Consider the following 19,894-nt stretch of genomic DNA (forward strand, 5'->3'; position numbering starts at 1 on the left):
TATCTTCTTCCCGATTCAAGGTAAGGACGGTTATCACCATATTACATAGACTATGTGAGTCTTATATTGATGTTGGCAACTTAGTCGATTCATCTTCTTTGTTGTATTTGAACATCATATGACTGTTGTATGTACTTTAAGACAGTAGTACCATGTTTATATACTCTTTGGTTATCATGACTATTCATTCTTGTCAATTACATATATGACTGATCATGTGATGTTATGACTTTTCTTTCAATATGATAAAGTATCATTTATGTATAATATGATGAAATTGAGAATGTGATTGGATAAGTATGATTTGGGATTGGGGAATGTCCTTTCGACATTTCTATCCTTGGACATCGGAGGCAATAGGATGGGATGTTTCCGAAGATGCCCATCAATGCTTTCCCGGATTATTGGATGTCATATATAGGACTTGTCTAGTGGTGTTGGCTAGGATGTCCCTGTTGTATCAGACCCGAATCAGAAGGGCATTGAGACTGAACGACCCGTGGTAGTAATGTGGTTTGGTGGGCGCTCAAGACCGGTAACCAACCCGTGAGAGGACATAAATCACATTGCGGATACTCGTTAGAGGCCATTTATTGGTAGGGTTGCAAATAGCTAGACTTAGGCTGACGGGCGCTCAAGACCGGTAACCAACCCGTGAGAGGATGTGGGAGCTTCCCGTCTATTATTTTTGGATGACCAATAGGGTTGATGAGTCCGTAGTCAGGGACTACACTGACTCTAGTGTGAAGGATACCGGAAAGGATCGCCAAGGGCGAGGAAAAGAAGTATTTTCGGATCTGACTTGATACGACTGAGTAAATGACTTGCATTGGGCTAGGCTTTACCGTGACATGCGCCAATACTTATACCAAATGGTTATGTGAGAGAGCGGTGACTTAAACCCCATCCATGGATTGTCCCGAGGGATGCAGGACCCACAGCCTACCAAAGCCGAGTGACCGGACCAACCCAAGAAAGTATGGTGCTATGACTTAAAGCATGTCTACCATAAATACTAGTATACATAGAGTTAGAATCATATTTGCATCATCTGTTTCATATCATCTTGCATCATGTTATGTTTTGTATCATGTATCTATGTTATTATGAAATAACTGCCTTGCTGAGTTCTTTCGAACTCATTCCTTTCTGTGCAAATGTTTTGTTAGACTATTCCACAGGTACTGAAGGATTTGATGGCATCTACTCTGAGACGACCCTGATGAGGCATACTACCCTCCGGGTACTGGCTACCACGAGGATTACTGTGAAGATCCCGAGGGTGATTACGCTTCGTTCCAGGATTAGTTCGACTCTGGTGTGGGAGCAGCCGTGCCTAGTCTCTTATGTTTACACTTATGAAGACATTTTGTATAAGACTGAGGAAACAATTGTTTAGATGTTCATCCCGTTATTTTTCCTTTTGAGATTTGGATTTGTAACCTTAACTATGATTTGATCTACTTTCCGCTGCTACTGAGGGAGTGATTTTCGCTCACTCTCTTCTTTTTGGATTATATACATTGGTATCTTTTATTTCTGCGCTCTAACTGTATTGTTTCTTATTCTTATCGTGATTCCATTGTTTATATTCTATGACTTTGATTATATTTCTGTTCATGATTGTGTTATCGTGTATATGGGAGGCATGGTTGCTCGATACTTGATCTTCGGGGACTGTGGATCACATACTCGAGTATGCTAGATAGGGTACCGGCTGGGTGGATGTGACAAAGACCCATCCGGTCCCTTGGGCCCAAGCAACCACCTTGAGCAACCGCCCCAAAAACTGACAGCTCAACTCCGAAACTCAGGCTTTTGATCATCCGATTTCAATCCGGTTTTGGGATGATCTCAATCCGAATTCCAGACTTAACAAGTCTATAACCAAGGAGCAAAACAAAAACCCTAAATTAACAAAGATCCGACACCCAATCATCTCCCATGATTAGATCCATCCTTTATTTGAATACAGGGATTCGTTTTCGGACAAGAGCCAATGAAGATCATTGAAAAGGGGATACAGCCAATCACAATTAGGTTACCCCAACATGGTGGAGATAGATCCAACACCAAACCAAAGTTGAAAGAAGAGAATGAGTGAATGGAGATTCACATACCGCAACCAAAGGGGGAATGGTTCATGATCTCAATCCGCACTTTGCTCACCTTCCAGCACCTCTCCACTGCCACCCAACCGTCCAAAATAGAAATCCTGAATATAATAATTGTGAAACCCAGCCCTAACCTTGACCCGGAAACCCTGTTGTTTGTAGGTCTGACAACCCGAAGTAAGGCAAGAAGTCAACTTTGGGCCATTTCAGTAGAAGACTTGGTGGCTGGATTGAAATCCATGAGTGTTGATGTCAGTGTTCCATTTATGGAAACTGCATCCTGTTGAAGATCGGATTAGTTGATGGACTTGGAGTGCTCTCTGTATTGGTTCGAAGGTATTTCTACCTACTAGGTAAGTCACTTTAGGTGTGTGCAAAACCCCGTTATGTTTGGACTTGATCTGAGCCTTCAAATCCATTGTTTGAGCTTGCTGTCTTGATTGGTCGATTGGACCAGTTGACCAATCAATCGACCGATTGGTTCTGTTTTTGTTAATTAGGTCGTGGCTACTCTATTTAAGTCTAATCTCAGGATTACTCCACCTCATCTGCCTCCTAAGCCTCTGGAACGAGTTAGAACTCCATTCTAATCAATTTCCTTGCATCCTTGGTTGATATCTCGCAAGAACTCAAGTAATCTCCTTCCTCTTGCAACAAAGGTATGTCTACGCTCTCTTTTCTTTTACATCTCTGAATTTCTTTTCTTTAATCTTGTTCTTGATTGAGATCAGGAAGGAGATGTTGCATTCTTGCAACCATCTATTCCATGATCTCATTCTATTCTTTGAGATCTATGATCATCGTCATGATCTCAACCCTAGCCAAATTAATTCTTGAAACCCTAACCCTTGTATGATCTTTTTGGAAACCTTTGGTAACCTCCCATGTGAGGGAAACCTCATGGGTAATATTTATGTTAATCTAAACTTGATCATTGAATGATTTTCTTGTTGTTTTTGACCAAACAAATTATTCCCTTTCATCCTATCACATCCACCCAGCCGGTACCCTATCTAGCATACCCGAGTGTGTGATCCACAGTCCACAAGATCCAGTAGTTAGAAAAATCAACCTCCCACATTCACAACAATATAATCAAGAACAAGACTAAATCAATGTTAAAAATATTATTCAAATGAATCAAGGTAAAGTAACGAGATATTCATCCGAGTGCGGAAAAGATACCAATAGATATATAAATCAAAAATAGAGTGAGGCGGAATCTCACTCCACGAGTACAGCGGAATGTAGTTCGATAATCAAATGGGATTACAACCGTTTCTAAAGACAAGAAAGAAAGATATAATCTAACTAAACTAGAGTCTTTTCTACTTTATAAAGGATGTCCTCATAGACATAGACTTCATCGATTACGCTCAAACGCTCCCACTCCACAGTAGGGCTAATCCTGGTAACAAGAGAGACCACTCGAGGGATCCTCAAAGTAATCTTCGTAGTCGCCAGCACTTTGAGTATGGTACGCTTCTTCATCTTGCGCTTCCTCATGTTGCGCTTCATAGCCATCAAAACCTGTAGAATAGTCTAACAAAAGATATTGTACAAAAAGGAGTGAGTTTCAAAGAAACTCAGCAAGGCAAGTTATTCCATAATAGCATAAATAACATAGTATCACAAACAAAGCATAAGATGATATGATATGAGGCAACAATGTATGTATGAGTCTAACTCTATGTATGCTGGTCTCTATAGGCAGACATGCTTTAAGTCATAGCACCATACTTCTTTGGGTAGGTCAATCACTCCCCCTCAGCCATCTTGGCATCTTGGGTCTGCCAGTGGTAGTTGGGTCTTGCATCCTTCCTGGACATTCCTTGGTTAGGGGTTAAGTCACCTCTCTCTCACATCACCGTTTGGTCTAAGTATTGGCGCATGTCAGGGTAAAGCCTAGCCCAATGCAAGTCTTCTACTTAGTTACATCAACTCAGATCCAGATACGTCCATTCCTCGCCCCGGGCGATCCTTTCGGTATCCTTCACACTAGAGTCAGCGTATCCTATGGCTACAACCAACTCGGACTACGGACTCATCAACCCTCTAGGTCATCCACATATAGTAAACGGAAAGCTTTCATGTCTTCTCACGGGTTGGTTACCGGTCTTGAACGCCCATGAGCCCAAGTCTATCCATATGCAACTCTACCCATAAATGGCCCCCACAATGTGATTTATGTCCCCTCACGGGTTGGTTACCGGTCTTGAGCGCCCATAAATCCCCATTGCTACCACGGGTCGTTTGGTCTCAATACCCTTCCGATTCAGGTCTGATATAACAGGGGTATAACCTAGCCAAACACTGCTAGACAAGTCCTAGGTATGACAACCAATAATCCGGGAAAGCGTCAAAGGGCAACATTGGAAATATCCCATACTACTCTCAATGAGGTCCAAGGACAGAAATGTCAAAAGGACATTCCCCAATCCCAAATCATACCTAAGCAATCACAATCATAATTCAGTCATATCATCCACGACAAATATCACATCATATGAAAGAGTATAAGAAGACAAGATAAAATAAATAAGAAAACATACATGAGTAAGTATTCATACATAATCAAGTACATAAAGTAAATAAGGAAATAAGATCCTAATGTACTTGCAGCATTCATATCATAATAGAAACTAACATAACAGTAGCAAATCTAAGTAGTTCCCAAATTAGAAACTAAATCTATGCAAATCTATGTTAATATGGTAACAACTTTCCTTACCTTAAATAGATTCGAAAGTATTCCGGACGGACAAGAGGATGAATCCAAAGTTAGCAAATAAACCCTAGAATAGCATCACATAATCATTAGGAAGTAGTCCTAAAAGAATAAGCATGATTTAAATCAAATGAGACGAAGAAAACAGATTCTGCTGTTGCGGGTTGATTGGCTGGGTAGCATTGGCGGTCGACCAGAGCGATCTGCCCAAGAGCAAATCCGAAAGTAAAAATAGAATCTTGATCCGAAACCTATGCTACACAAACCGGAATGCGACGAAACTTGGAGGGATTGTCTAACACAGTAGTCTAAGCCTAGAAAGCATAATTTAGACATCAAACCACCATTAAAACATTACTTCCTAATTTAGAACCATAGTTTCTATTTTCGTAAAAATCATAGTTTTCATTGGAAACATGCTATGAATGAAAGAGATGAACTAGAGATGATTAGATCTCATTCTAGTACAAGAACCCAGTAGATTAGAGGTATGAATAATCATAGAGAAGCATCTATAATGCTAGAATGAATTAAAATAGAAATATTATCATAGTTTAAGAAGAAATCATAAGAATCATGTCAAGAATGAATGAGATGATCATAGTACAAGAGAATGAAAAGAGATTGTAAAGATATGACTACAAGGTTGCAGCATCTTCATCATAATATCAGTTCAGAGATGAGAGTGATCATGGAAAGAATAAATCATTAACATAAAAGATAGATTACTAACCTTTAATTGAAGAACAAGAGAGAGAGTTTGCAAGATTGCAAGATTAGGTCTTCTTCTTCACTCTTGGAGGCTTGGAGATGGTTTCCCTTCGTTCTCTAAGTGTTATGGAGGCTAGGGATACTAAAATCACGAAGTCATGGGGTATATATAGCAAGATACTCAAAATAGAAGATTTTGTTCGAGTTCAGCATCTCTGGGTCGATTGGCTGGGTAGCATTGGGCAGTCGACCCAAGCACTCGACCCAGGTTGACAGCAAAGCCAAATATAGGGATTTGAGGGTCTTCCACTACTCGGAATCAAACGAAAATTTAAACACATATTCTATAACATACCTAGCATGGAAAAATGGCTTTAAATCATATCCCACCAAGCTCTGAGGTCATCAACTAATCTTCTCTTCATCAAGGTGCAGTCTCTTCTCTATATCCAACACTGACTTCAAGTATGTGGCATCATCTTCAATCTCCATAGGTTTGGAGTCGAACACTATATCATCTACCAATATGGCCCATAGTTGACTTTCACTTCTACTTCGGGTCTTTGGACCTACAGACAAAAGAGTATCTGGGTTAAGGTTAGGGCCGGGTTTCACACATCCTGTGATCACAACCTTTTCATGAGAGCCATAAAGGTTGAAACCCTAGTTTCTTGGGTCAAATCAAGAACCCATATTTTTACCATGACTTAATGATTTTATCTTCCCATATGATTCTAATACATCCTAGGAAGTTCCCCTTCGAATTTCGGATCAATCAGACTTCAAACGAAGAAGTTATGACCAATCTAAATTCTGCAATTCCGTACTGACTCGATTGGTCAACTGCTTGGTCGACTGGGTCAGTAGACCAAGTGTGAAACCCAGCCCTAACCTTGACCCGGAAACCCTGTTGTTTGTAGGTCCAACAACCCGAAGTAAAGCAAGAAGTCAGCTATGGGCCATCCCAGTGGAAGACTTGGTGACTGGCTTTGAATCCATGAGTGTTGATGTCAGTGTTCCATTTATGGAAACTGTATCCTGATGAAGATCGGATTAGTTGATGGACTTGGAGTGCTCTCTGTCATGGTTCGAAGGCATTTCTACCTACTAGGTAAGTCACTTGGTGTGTGTGCAAAACCCCTTGATGTTTGGATTTGATCTGAGCCTTCATTTCCCTGTTTTGGTCTTGCTGTTCTGATTGGTCGACTCATTGGTTGACTGGACCAGTCGAGCAATCCAATCGACCAATGGGTTCTGCTTTTGCTAATTAGGTCTTGCTTGCTCTATTTAAGTTCAATCTCGAGTCTACTTCGTATTTTCTGCCTCCAAACTCTTTGGAACGTACCAGAGACCTCTACAAGACATCTTCCTTTCATCCTTGGTTGATCCCTCGTAGGAACTCAAGTAATCTTCTTCCTATTGCATCAAAAGGTATGTCTACACTCTCTTCTTCTTCTCTATCTCTGATTTTCTTTCCTTTTTGGGTTGAGATAGTAGAGAAGATGCTGCATTCTCTGTTGCAAACATCTCTTTACTTATTCTTCATGATTTCCTAAGGATTAATGGCTAAAGCAATGATCTTAATCATGATCATTGCAAGCTTTTGAAGGAATCATGGTCTAAATCATGATCTTGTCTTCGTTCATCTTTTGATTTAAATTATGATCTTCTTAGATCTATTTTATTGTTCATATTAGTAGTCAATCGCTGTGTTTTCTTTACAAGATCTATAACCTATCAATCTCTAGTTATTTCTCCTTGATCATACCATGTTCTTTCTTGTAGAACCACGATTGATTTAATTATGGTAACTTTTGTTTCCTAATTTGTAACTTGAAAACTTGATTCGATTAGTGTTTTGAAGTCCTCTATATACTAGGATACTGCCATTGTAGTTTACCCCTTATTTAGTACCCTTTTGAACCACCAAATTCGGTTTCTTATTCTCAAAATTCTGATTTTTGAAGGCCATTGTCTCGGTTGGTCGACTATTGGTCAACAGAGGCAGTAGACCAAGTCAATTGACCAATGAGTACAGCAACTCCATATTTGGTCTGTTTTGGATGTTTTGATATCTTTCCTTCTAGGTATCTTTCCTAATATGTTGTATACACTTGTTTAGGACCTCCTTCTCAAGTTTTGTCAAGATCTTACTTGATTCCTTAAGATTCCTTTGCGTGTTGTAAAAGGTAAGGATGGTTACTTCCTTAACTACATAGATTGCATATCTTAGTTTCTATATTTGAATCTTGTTAGTTTATTTCTTTAATTAGATTCTTACAATGTTATACTACTGTTGTACTATCTTGATTTTAGTAGCATTACTTGTTTATGACTCATGTATGATTTACTTACCAATTATATGCAAGTTGTATGTTATTATTGATTTCTTTCCATATATGAAGTTACTATATATGTGATGTTATGCATTCATGTTTGTGTATGATTAAGTATGGTTTGGAAAGGAGAGGTGTCCTTTTGACACTTCTGTCCTTGGACTACTACAGGAATATTATGGGATGTGTGAAACCCAGCCCTGACCCTAATCCGAAAACTCTATTTATTGTAGGTCCAGTGACCCGATGTAAGGCAAGAACTCATCTTTGGGCCATTTCTGTTGAAGACTTGATGGTTGGATTGGAATCCATGAGTGTTGATGCTAGTGTCCCAATGGTGGAAATTGCACCCGGATGAAGATTGGATTAGTTGATGGTCTTGGAGTGGTCTCTGTATTGATTCAAAGGCATTTCTAACTCCTAGGTATGTCACTCTAGAGGTGTGCAAAACCCCTTGATGTTTGGACTTGATCTGAGCCTTCAATTCCCTGTTTTGAAGTTGTTGTCTTGATTGGTCGACTCATTGGTCGATTGGACCAATCGACCAATCAATCGACCAATTAATTCTGTTTTTGAAATTTGAATCCTGTCTCTTCTATTTAAGTCTAATCTCGGGAATACTCCACCTCCTCTGCCTCCTAAGCCTCTGGAACGAGTTAGAACCCTAATCTAACCCATTCCCTTGCATTCTCTGTTGATCTCTTACAAAGACTTGAAGAATTCTTCATCTTTCTACGGCAAAGGTATGATCTCACTCACTCTCTCTTCTATCTCTGATTTTCTTTCTTTTATTCTGTTTTCATTGAGATCAGAAAGGTGATGAAGCATTCTTGTAATCATCAATTTTCTGATCTCACCATATTCTTTAAGACTCATGATCATCATCATGATCTTAACCTTAGCCAGTGGAATCTTTGAAAACCCTAACCCTAACCCTAATTCTTTGAAACCCTAACCTGTGTGATTGTCTGGAGAACTTTTGGTAACCTACCTTGGGAAAGGGAAATCCTTTTTGGGTGACCTTGTGTTAACCTAAAACTTAATCATCTATACTTTCCTGTTTTGAATTGTCTTTGTTCATTCAGATCTCACAATTATTTGTCCAGGGGAGCCAAAGGGTGAAACCCTAATTCTCTTGAATTAAACCCAGGAATCCCCTAGTTGATCATGTTAACCCAATTATTATGTTTTCTTTACTAGATCTGAATTCTTTCATATCCTAGTTCATTATTGTTGGTGCAACCTAGAGGGGGGGTGATTAGGTTGCAACTAGTGGATTGTCCCAATTTTTCAGTTTGTGCGGAAATACAAAGTAAATTGAAAATTCAAATGAAATTAAACAATACAATCAACCACAAGACAAGTATTTTATAGTGGTTCGACTTTGCAAGTCTACGTCCACTCCTCTCTTGGCCTCAAGAGAGTATTCCACTAGTGATTCTCTTTCAATACAATGGGTAGAGATCAAACCCTTTACAATCTTTGTTACGGGGCAAGAGCACCCTCTTCAATCTTTGTTCACGGGCAAGAGCACCCAACCAATCTTTGTTCACGGGCAAGAGTACCCAAAACCAATTCTAATCTACCTAGACTAGAATTGAAAACAGATACAAGAGAAGGATGTTACCTTAACAAGAGGTGTGACACTTTACCTCTTGTGTGTGTGTGATGCAATAAGAGTTGTATGCTCAAGATATGAAATGTATGCACCACCAAAGCCTTCAATCACCTCAAGCTTACTTTAACACCTTGGTATGTTCTTCAAGGTTGGGGAGAAGGTGAAAGGCAAAGCCCAAGGCTTTCTTGCAATTTGAGAGCTTTAGGATCACTTGGGGAGTGGGTGATCAAGTGTGAGTGTTGTTACTCTCAAATGAGGTGAATTGGGTTTATATAGAGCACCTTTGAGTGCCAAAACCCAATCCCCAACGGATAGAAAACGGACACATTTTTGTCCTATTTTTCAGCCCAGACGGACGTCCGTCTGGTCAGACGGTCATCCATCTCAAAAGTATCCGTTGCAAACAGCTGTAGAGGATATTCTCTTTAAACTAGCCGTTATAGTCAAATCTAGGCCAGACGGACGTCCGTCTGCCCAAACGGACGTCCGTCTGGCCTGGACTGGCTCAAACGGACATCCGTCTGCCCAGACGGTCATCCGTCGGCTCGGGACTCGGCTCAGACGGACATCCGTCCGCGTACGGAAATTCCGTCTCGCCTTCGTTGTTTTTCGAGAAACGAGTTATCGGAAAGACGGACGTCCGTCTGCTCAGATGGACATTCGTCTGGGCTCTGTTTTTCTAAACAACTTTGGGCTGGGATATGGCTTGGATTTTTGGATCGTTTTGACAATCCTAAGCATTGTACACCTTACTAACATGTCCTAGGTCACTCTAGTAACATGGATTACATATTATGGATGCATTTACATGTGTGTGTATGCAAAGGTGTCCTAAGCCCTGATTTAGCCTAAGTCTTGATCTTTGACTTGGTCTTCAACTTGATTTTGTGCAACGGTCTTCATGTCCATCTTGGCATGGTCATCTTGACTTAGACTTCATGTCCATCTTCATGTCTGTCTTGGCATGGTCATCTTGACTTAGACTTCATGTCCATCTTCATGTCTGTCTTGGCATGATCTTGGCTTTGACTTGCATATGGCTTTGACTTGGAGTTGGTCCACTTGTTCTCATCTTGAACTAAAACATCATAACTCAATATAGCCATTAGTAATTCATGCTTATTATCATCAAAACCAATAGAGGCTGATGTGGCAAATGCTGACATGGCATTTCCCAACAATTATCTTTAATCTTTCTATTTTTCCCTCCTAACCTATGTTAACCCTAATTAGGTTAACCTCATGATTTCTAGGTTGTAACTTGAGAACTTGTTTTGAGTTATGATTTGATATCCTCTATACCCTAGAATACTACCATGATAATTCCCCTCTTAATTGTACCCTTTTGAACCATCGAATTCGGTTCTGGATTCTCAAAATTCGGATTCTTGCAGGCCACTGTCTACATTGGTCGACTCATTGGTCGACTGGTCCAGCAGACCAATCAATCGACCAATGAGTACAGCAACCTCAATCTTGGTCTGTTTCGATTGATTTATGATCTTTTCCTTTATGCATCTTTCCTAACATGTTGTGTACACTTGTTTAGAACTGTCTTCTCAGGTTTAGTCAAGATCATACTTGATTCTTTAAGATTCCATTCAAGTTAGAAGGTAAGGACAGTTAATTCCTTAACTAAATAGATTACTTGTTCTCTGGTTTCTACTTTATGAAACTATGAGATTACCTACTGTTGTTGTACTTTAATTCTGATCTCTTACTGTGGGAATAGTAGCACTTGTTTATATTGTCTTTTTATTATTCATGATATATGAATTACTTATTACTGCTTAATCCGATGTTGCTTTTACATTCTCTTTTATATGATGAACTACTGGTTGTGGATGTCATGATTGATCTGAGAATGTGTTTGCTTAAGTTTGGTTTGGGATTGGGAAGTGTCCTTTTGACATTCTGTCCTTGGACATTATCGGAAATAGTATGGGATGTTTCCGGGGTTGCCCATCGACACTTTCCCGAATCAATGGTTGTCATACCTAGGGATGTCTAGTAGTGTTTGGCTAGGATATACCCCTGTTATATCAGACCCAATTCGAAAGGGTATTGAGACCGAACGACCCATGGTAGCAATGGGGATTCACGGGCGCTCAAGACCAGTGAAATGATCCGTGAGAGGACGGGAATCACATTGTGGGGGCCATTTATTGGAGGGTTGCATATGGCTAGACTTGGGCTCATGGGCGCTCAAGACCGGTGAAATGATCCGTGAGGGGACATGAGAGCTTCCCGTTTACCATATGTGGATAACCATAGGGTTGATGAGTCCGGTGAGTAATATCCGTGACTCTAGTGGAAAGGATACTGGAAAGGATCGCCCGAGGCGAGGAATGGAAGTATCTGGACCTGAGTTGATGTAACTGAGTAGATGACTTGCATTGGGCTAGGCTTTTCCCTGACATGCGCCAAGACTTATGCCAAATGGTTGTGAGAGAGTGTGTTGACTTAACCCCTTGCCATGGTTTGTCCTGAGGGATGAAGGACCCATTACCAACCGGCTGCTCAAGACCGGTGAAATGATCCATGAGAGAATCCAAGATATCTTAAATGGTTGAGGATGTGAGCGGACCTTCCCAAAGAAGTACGGTGCTATGACTTAAAGCATGTCTGCCATAGAGACCAGCATACATAGAGTTAGACGCATGCATACATTATTTGTTTCATACTGCATTGCATCATGTTATGTTTTGCCACATGTTATCTATGATGTTATGGATTAACTACCTTACTGAGTTTCTTCGAAACTCATTCCTGTTGTATATTTCTTTTTGTTAGATTATCCTGTAGGTACAGAATACTATGACGAGCAGTACAGCGAAGCACAAGCTGATGAAGCGTATTACACGCAAAGTGCTAGCAACGATCAAGATTACTTTGATGATCCCCCGGCGGATCAAGCTGCGTACTACTTTTGAGAACGGCATAGAGTTAGAACGGATTCATTGGATTGATGAAGTCCATACTTGTGAAGACGTTATCTATAAACTTGAAGACGCTTGATCTTAGTTTATTTCTTAGTACATTTGTTTCAGTTGTAATCCCTTTTGATTTTTATACTACGTTCCTTTTTTTTTGGTAAAGTGAGTTTCCGCCTCACTTCACTCCTTTTTGATATCATTGGATATCTGGTATCTTTCCGCACTTTGATTATACTGATTGTTCATTTCTTGTTTTGAACCTTGTTTATAATATTAAACCTTGATTTATTTCTGTTTATGATTATGTTATTGTATATGTGGGAGGAAGATTTCCTCGATACTTGATCTTCGGGGCTGTGGATCACACTCTCGGGTATGCCAGTTAGGATACCGGCTGGGAGGATGTGACAGGATGTTTCCGGAGATGCCCTTTGGACACCTTCCTAAACTGTTGGATGACATATTTAGGACTGTCTAGTAGTGTTTGGCTAGGATGTCTCGTTATGTCAGACCCTAATCGGACGGGTATTGAGACCGAACGACCCGTGGTAGCAATGGGGATTCATGGGCGCTCAAGACCGGTAACCAATCCGTGAAAGGACAGGAATCACATTGTGGGGACCATTTATCGATAGGGTTGCATATGGTTAGACTTGGGCTCACGGGCGCTCGAGACCGGTACCAACCCGTGAGGGGACATGAGAGCTTCCCGTTTACCATATGTGGATGACCTATAGGGTTGATGAGTCCATAGTCAGGGACTATGAGGACTCTAGTGTAAAGGATACCGGAAAGGATCGCCAGGGGTGAGGAATGGACGTATCTGAATCTGACTTGATGTAACTGAGTAGGAGACTTGCATTTGGCTAGGCTTTGACCCTGACATGCGCTGGTACTGAGACCAATGGTGATGTGAGAGAGTGGTGACCTATACCCCCAGCCATGGAATGTCCCGAGGGATGCTGGACCCACTACCAAAAGGCGTTGTGTGATTAGACCTTCCTAAAGAAGTACAGTGCTATGACTTAAAGCATGTTTGCCAATAGAGACCAGCATACATAGAGTTAGAATCATATTGCATCATGTGTTTCATATCATATAGCATTTTACTTCGCTTTGAAATCCTGCCATTTATGTTGTTATGGATTAACTGCCTTACTGAGTTTCTTTGAAACTCATTCCTTTTGTGCAATGTTTTGTTAGACTACTCTAAAGGTTCTGAGTATCATGACTGCTCGTATGAAGAAGCGCAAGGAGAAGAGGCATATCTCCAGGAAGGTGATTGCGGTTACGACTGTCACATCCTCCCAGCCGGTACCCAATCTGGCATACCCGAGAGTGTGATCCACAGCCCGAAGATCAGGTATCGAGTAATCAACCTCCCACATAAACAATAACATAATCATGAACAATAATAATCGATGTGCGAAAGATAAACCATAGATCCAAATAAGGAAAAAATAAATCATATATAAATCAGAGTACTAAATATAATCAGAGCGTCTAAATTAGATAAGTAAAGTGAGGCGAAATCCCACTATACAACCAGCGGAAATGTAGTTCTAAAAGGTTAGAAACAGGATAGAATCTAATCCCAATAGCAGATACAATAGGTAACTAAATTGTTCTCAATCTTATAGACAATATCCCTATAAGTATAAATCTCATAAATGGCACAAGGGTGCTTCCACTCTATGGTCGGACTAAGCATCGTACGGAGCATAGCCACTCGCGGGATCTTCAGTGTAATTGTCGTAACCGCAATCACTTTCCTGGAGATATGCCTCTTCTCCTTGCGCTTCTTCATACGAGCAGTCATGACACTCAGAACCTGTAGAATAGTCTAACAAACATTGTACAAAAAGGAATGAGTTTCAAAGAAACTCAGTAAGGCAGTTAAATCCATAATAACATAAATGGCAGGATTACAAAACAAACATATATGCAATATGGTATGAGACAAACAATGAATATATGAATCTAACTCTATGTATGCTGGTCTCTAATGGCAGACATGCTTTAAGTCATAGCACCGTACTTCTTTAGGAAAGTCTCATTCACTCATCATCAGTTGGTAATGGGTCCTTCATCCCTCAGGACATTCCATGGCTGGGGTATAGGTCACCACTCTCTCACATCACCATTGGTCTAAGTACCGGCGCATGTCAGGGTAAAGCCTAGCCAAATGCAAGTCTTCTACTTAGTTACATCAAGTCAGATCCAGATACGTCCATTCCTCGCCCCTGGCGATCCTTTCCGGTATCCTTCACACTAGAGTCCTCATAGTCCCTGACTACGGACTCATCAACCCTATTGGTTATCCACATATGGTAAACGGGAAGCTTTCACGTCCCCTCACGGGTTGGTAACCGGTCTTGAGCGCCCGTGAGCCCAAGTCTATCCATATGCAACCCTACCAATAAATGGCCCCCACAATGTGATTCCTGTCCTCTCACGGGTTGGTTACCGGTCTTGAGCGCCCATGAATCCCCATTGCTACCACGGGTCGTTTGGTCTCAATACCCCTCCGATTAGGGTCTGACATAACGGGACATCCTAGCCAAACACTACTAGACAGTCCTAAATATGTCATCCAACAGTTTAGGAAGGTGTCCAGAGGGCATCTTCGGAAACATCCCATAATATTCCAGTAGTAGTCCTAGGACAGAAGTGTCAAAAGGACACCTCTCCTTTCCAAACCATACTTAAGCATACACAAGCATCAATTCATAACATCCCATATATGGTAACTTCATATATGGAAAGAAATCAATAATTACAATCAACTTGTATATAATTGGTAAGTAAATCATACATGAGTCAATTTAATATAAACAAGTAATGCTCAGGAGAGGGGCACGAAAAAAAAAAAAAAAAAAAAAAAAAAAAAATAAAAAAAACGAACAAACACACAAAAAAAAACAAAAAAAAAAAAAAAAAAAAAACAAAAAAAAAAAAAAAAACAAAAAAAACCACCCCCCCCCCAACAAAAAAAACCAAAAAAAAAAAAGAAGGTCCTAAACAAGTGTATACAACATATTAGGAAAGATCCCTAACAGAAAAGATATCAAAACATCCAAAACAAACCAAATCTGGAGTTGTTGTACTCATTGGTCGATTGGATTGGTCTATCGTCCTGCGATCGACCAATCAGTCGACCAATGGAGACAGTGGCCTACAAAATCAGAGTTTTAAGAATAAAGAACCGAATTTGGTGGTTCAAAAGGGTACTAAACAAGGGGTAAACTACATTGGTAGTATCCTAACATAGAGGACCTCAAAACACTAATCGAATCAAGTCTTCAAGTTACAAATTAGGAAACAAAAAGTTACCATAATTAGCTCAATCATGGTTCTTGTAGAATTCAAGATAGAAATCATAGACAAGAACAATAGGAGAATGAATCATTGATTCAGATAAAGATATCATGGAAGGCATACTTAGATCTTCAAGAAAATAGATCTAAGAACATAAATCTAAATAAGGAAACAAAACCTACCATAGATGTAACTATCATGATTCTTGAAGAAAGCATGGTATGGTAGAAGAGAAACAACTAGAGATTGATAGATCATGGATCATGTAAAGAAAACACAGCGATTGACTACTAACATGATCAATATAGTAGATCTAAGAAGATTAGAATTTAAATCAAAAGATGAACAAAGACAAGATCATGATTTGATCATGATTCCTTCAAAAGCTTGCAATGATCATGGTTAAGATCATCGCATTAGCCATTAATCCTTAGGAAGATCATGAGAGACAAGTTCAGAGATGTTTGCAACAGAGAATGCAGCATCTCCTCTACTGTCTCAACTCAAAAAGGAAAGAAAATAAGGATAAAGAAGAAGAAGAGAGTGTAAACATACCTTTTTGTGTAAGAACAAGAGTTTTGACGAAGATCCGTCAAGATAAACACCAAGGACGCAAGGGAGATGACTTGCAGAGGTCTTTGGTTCGTTCCAAAGAGTTTGGAGGCAGAAAATACGAAGTAGACTCGAGATTGGACTTAAATAGAGCAAGCAGGACCTAATTACCAAAGACAGAACCCATTGGTCGATTGGATTGGTCGACTGGTCCAGTCGACCAATGAGTCGACCAATCGGTTCAAACAACCTCTAAACGAGGGAATTGAAGGCCCAGATCAAATCCAAACCTAAAGGGGTTTTGCACACACACCAAGTGACTTACCTAATAGGTAGAAATGCCTTCAAACCATGATAGAGAGCACTCCAAGTCCATCAACTAATCCGATCTTCATCAAGATTCAGTTTCCATAAATAGAACCTCATCATCAACACTCATGGATTCAAAGCCAGACACCAAGTCCTCCATTGGGATGGCCCAAAGCTGACTTCTTACTTTACTTTGGTCACTTTGGACCTACAAATAACAAAGTTTCCGGGTCAAGGTTAGGGCTGGGTTTCACATTCTCCCCCCCTTAAAGAAATTTTGTCCTCGAAATTGAAAGCGTACCTGTGCTTCCAAAGAGGTGAGGAAACTTCTCCTTCATATCTTCTTCCTTCTCCCAAGAATCTTCTTCAGGGGTATGGTTCTTCCACCGAATCTTCACCAAAGGGATGGTGCGGTTCCGCAGCTGCTTGTCCTTCTTATCCAAGATTTCGGCCGGCTCTTCATCGTAGGTCAAATCAGCACTAAGTCCTTCAAGTGCTTGTTGCAAAATGTGTTCCGGATTCTCTATGTATTTCCGGAGCATCGAAGTATGAAACACATTGTGAACACCAGCAAGAGGCGGAGGTAATGCTAATCGATATGCAACAGGTCCAACCTTTTCCAAAATCTTGAAAGGTCCAATGAAACGAGGGCTAAGCTTTCCCTTTACATTGAATCTCATCACACCCTTCATTGGTGAAACCTTCAGGAAAACTTTCTCTCCAACTTGAAATTCCAAATCGGTCCTCCTCTTATCAGCATAAGATTTCTGTCTTGACTGAAGCGAGACTTAATCCTTTCTCTTATCATATCAACCATAGCACTCGTAGCTTCAATCATCTCGAGACCTAAGACTTTTCTTTCACCTGTCTCGATCCAGACAAAGGTGTCCTACAAGTACTTCCATACAAAGCCTTGAATGGAGCCATGCCTATTGTTGCTTGATAACTGTTGTTATAGGCAAACTCAACCAAAGCTAGGTGTTCATCCCAATTACCACCCATATCCACCACACAAGATCTGAGCATGCCTTCCAATGTCTGAATTGTCTGCTCAGATTGTCCATCAGATTTTGGATGATGAGCTGTACTCAAGTTCAATTGGGTTCCCAAGGCCTTCTGCAAACTATACCAAAACCTTGAGGTGAACCTAGGATCACGATCAGAAACAATACTCAATGGCACGCCATGCAGGCGAACCACATTATCCACGTAAAGCCTTGCTAGCTTATCCAGAGTATGAGTGATCTTCATAGGAATGAAGTGGGCTGATTTGGTCAACCTATCAACAATCACCCACACGGTGTCATTGCCTTTACTTGTCCGAGGCAAGCTAGTCACAAATTCCATAGAGATATCCTCCCACTTCCAACTAGGAATAGGAAGGGGTTGAAGTAATCCAGATGGGGGTTGACGAACGGCTTTCACACGTTGGCAAGTCTCACACTTGGCAACAAAATTATCAACATTAGCCTTCAAACCAATCCACCAAAAATGTTCCTTCAAGTCCTTGTACATCTTGGTGCTTCCTGGGTGTATAGTAAAGACCGATCGGTGTGCTTCCTTCAATATTTCCTTTTTAATTTCTTCGTTTACGTGCACGCACAATCTTCCTCTAAACAATAAAGCACCATCCATGGATATACCAAAGTCGGGGTCCGACTTAGGATTCGAAGAAATCTTCTCAACTTTGATCAAAAGTTCTTGATCAGAACTCTGCAGAGCAACAATCTTATCTCTAAGGCCAGATCTTGCCATCATGGCAGAAAGAATAAAATCAGAATTCTCAGGGACAATTTCAAAATCAAAGCTCTCAATAGAAGACCACAATGGTAGACTCAAAGCATTCAAATCCAAAGTCTTCTTCTGGTTCTTCCTACTAAGAGCATCAGCAACAACGTTTGCCTTCCCAGGGTGATACTGAATATCACAATCATAATCAGAGACTAGTTCCAACCATCTCCTTTGTCTCATGTTCAACTCCTTTTGGGTAAAGAAGTATTTCAAACTCTTATGATCCGTGAAAATGGCAATCTTCTCACCGTAGAGGTAATGTCTCCAAATCTTCAAAGCAAAGACAACAGCGGCAAGTTCTAGATCGTGAGTGGGGTAATTCAACTCATAATCTTTCAATTGCCGAGAAGCATAGGCTACGACCTTGCCATGTTGCATCAGTACGTAACCCAATCCAATCTTTGACGCATCGGTATAAACTCGTCATACCACCAGAACTATCAGGTATAGTCAAAACCGGGGCACTTGTCAATCTATCTTTCAACTCTTGGAAATTTTTCTCACAGGCGTCAGACCAAACAAACTTATCTTCTTTCCTGGTCAACTTAGTCATAGGAGCAGCCAACCGAGAAAAGTTCTCAATAAACCTTCTGTAGTAACCCGTCAATCCAAGAAAACTTCTTATTTCCGTTACCGACTTCGGTCTTTGCCAATCAGCCACAGCTTGGACTTTTTCAGGATCGACACGAATACCTTTAGCTGAAACCACATGGCCAAGGAATACTACTCTCTTAAGCCAGAAATCACACTTGCTAAACTTGGCGTACAACTTCTTTTCTCACAACCTTTGCAAAGTGAAACTTAGATGGCTCGCATGCTCTTCTTCGCTCTTCGAATAGATCAAGATGTCGTCGATGAAAACAATCACAAACTTATCAAGCACATCGTGAAATACTCGGTTCATGAGGTCCATGAACACCGCAGGAGCATTGGTCAATCCGAAAGGCATGACCCTAAACTCGTAGTGGCCATACCGTGTTCGGAAAGCTGTCTTGAAGATATCACTAGACTTCACTTTCAATTGGTGATATCCGGATCTTAAGTCAATCTTGAGAACACAACTACACCTTTTAACTGATCGAAGAGATCATCAATTCTGGGCAGCGGATATCTATTCTTGATAGTCAGCTTATTCAACTCACAGTAGTCGATGCACAGGCGCATACTACTGTCTTTCTTCTTGACAAACAAGACCGGAGCTCCCCAAGGTGATACACTAGGTTGTACGAAACCTCTATCAATGAGCTCATTCAACTGGTTTTGCAACTCTTTCAACTCAGTAGGAGCCATCCTATACGGAGCCTTAGATACCGGAGCGGCACCAGGGACGAGATCAATAGAAAACTCGACATCCCTGTCTGGAGGCACTCCCGATAGATCATCAGGGAAGACATCAACAAGGTCACAGACAACCCTGACTTCATCGACTCTTTTCTCCGCTTTACCCTTGCCTTCAGATGAAGCATCCTCCACTAGGGCAT

This window comes from Hakea prostrata, chromosome 3 (genome assembly GCF_041222555.1).
Source record: "Hakea prostrata isolate BN-2017 chromosome 3, UWA_Hpros_2, whole genome shotgun sequence".
Lineage (NCBI taxonomy): Eukaryota > Viridiplantae > Streptophyta > Magnoliopsida > Proteales > Proteaceae > Hakea > Hakea prostrata.